This window comes from Poecilia formosa, unplaced genomic scaffold (genome assembly GCF_000485575.1).
Source record: "Poecilia formosa unplaced genomic scaffold, Poecilia_formosa-5.1.2 Scaffold473, whole genome shotgun sequence".
Lineage (NCBI taxonomy): Eukaryota > Metazoa > Chordata > Actinopteri > Cyprinodontiformes > Poeciliidae > Poecilia > Poecilia formosa.
In genome coordinates, this window is record NW_006800412.1 from 207,640 (window position 1) to 210,042 (window position 2,403).

A 2,403-nucleotide genomic window follows, 5' to 3' on the forward strand; every position below is an offset into this window, starting at 1 on the left:
AGTTGAGACCCAACACTCTGGATGAGCTTAAGGCCGCTATCGGAGCATCCTGGGCTCCATAACACCTCAGCAGAGCCACAGGCTGAGGCCTCCATGCCACATTGAAGGCTGCAAAAGGATTCCTGACCAAGTATTGAGTGCATAACTGAACATAATTATTTGAAGGTTGACTTTTTTGGTATTAAAACACATTTCTTCTATTGGTCGGATGAAATATGCTAATTTTTTGAGAGGAATTTTGGGTTTTCATGAGCTGTTTGCCAAAATCATCAGTATTAAAGCAATAAAAGACCAGACATATTTCAGTTGGTGTGCAATGAATCTAAAATATATGACAGTTTAATTTTTATCATTACATTATGGAAAATAATGAACTTCATCACAATATGCTAATTTTTTTAGAAGGACCTGTAGACCTGAGTTTGGTTCAGAGTCACTGATCTGATCTCTGCTACTTTACAAAGACTTAATAAAACACATTTTAATAAGTAACTCCACTTAATAAAATTCCTCATAAATATTGAATTATTGCAGTGGTTCTCAATACAAATATTGTTATTGAAATGATAATTTAAGTTGCTTTAAACTTTTCTTTTTCATGTCCTGGCTGAGAACCCATGAATATGTAGGAATTGAATATTTGGGAAGTATCATAACTTAAAGGTCAGCACCAGAGTTTTCTAGAAAAATATTCAGATTTTATTTTGTGCTTTTAAAAGCTGTACGTTGAAGATGATAGGAAATAAAGTCATACTTTATTTTGTTTTACTGCCAGCTGCAGTCGCCCCTCTGCTCTCGGCTCCCATAATGAGCTGTTAGCTAATGCTAATGCTAACGCTCAGCCGCTCCCGTTTCAAACCTTATTACAGTAAGAGTTACAGAGTTAAATATAACTGAAATATTGTCTACCTTCGACAGAAAAAGGAGTCAAGTCTATGAAAGCAATGTAGCAGTTTTGCTAGTTTTGGAAATATTAGTTTAATTATGCTAATATGCAACGCCTTGATATAAAAGTAATTGATCTAGTTTTAATGACGTTTAACTTTAGCACATGTTGAAACATTAGACTGATCCTGATTGTTTTCAGTCGGCCTTAATTTAGGTTAGATTTAGACTCATGATTTAATTAATACATAACTTGATCAGTAGAACAGTAGTTTTTATCGTAGATCACATTCTTAAGAGTCTATAAGTCATAAATTTATCTGAAAATGTTTTAGTTCATTATAACCAAAGAAGTTGGAAACTAATCAGAACATCAGAGTGTAACGGATGTGTTGGTAGTGAAACTGCTCATGTCTGTTTTATCAGAGTTTGAAGATCCATCCATCCATCCATCCATTTTCTGAACACCCTTGTCCCTCAGTGGGGTCGGGAGGTGCTGGTGCCTATCTCCAGCTAACGTTCCGGGCGAGAGGCGGGGTACATCCTGGACAGGTCGCCAGTCTGTCGCAGGCAACACAGACACACAACCATGCGCACACACACACACACCTAGGGGCAAGTTTGAAGATATATGAAATGTGTGTTAATTTTTATAATCAAATCTGCTGATTGATGCCCTGGGTCAGAGGTCAGAGGTCAGCAGAGCTCTGTGGGTTCAGGAACCAGTTTGAAATGAGAAACGCAGATAGCTGATAAACTTTGGTCCTGCTTTCTTTCTGTATGAAATGAACATCTATTGTTCTTTCTCTGGGAAAGGAGGATTAGACAGCGATGGATCCATCCTGGGCCTCGGTATCACCTGCATGTCTCTGCCTACAGCAGCACTGATGGCGTGGTGCTGCTGTAGGCAGGCAGACGCCTCTAAACGGCAGACGCCAGGCAGTAGAAACACCTGGATATAGAAGTAATGCAGCTAAAAGAGCCAATCAGATCGCTGGGTGGAGGATCTGTCTGAACTGCCACTAAGAGCTCTCTGAAGGCGAGTCTTTGTATTTTTGTATTTTTCTAAGGCAATTTCTTCTTGTGGCTTTGGTTTCTGATGATTATGTTGAGCTGTTGGTCTGATTTTATGGATTTGATTGTTTGAATAAAATAAAATAAAACAGCTAGCAGCTAACAGCTAGCAGCAAGCAGCTAGCAGCAAGCAGCTAACAGCTAGCAGCAAGCAGCTAACAGCTAGCAGCAAGCAGCTAACAGCTAGCAGCTAGCTCCTTTCAGCGGCTCTGACGGAGCCGGTTCCGTTCAGCTGCTGTTGCTCCTCCTACACTTTGGACTGAACCATTGTTCTAACAATGGGGGGGGGACCCAAAAATTAATTCTTATTTTTTTCTTAGATGAAAGGCAGATTTACTTCGTTCTTTGTTTCTGTTGCCTTTTTATGCTAATATTGTTTAAATACAAGGGTTTGTTTTATGATTTCTTTGTGGGCGTTCTGGACTTTTCCAAGGCTGGCGGGTC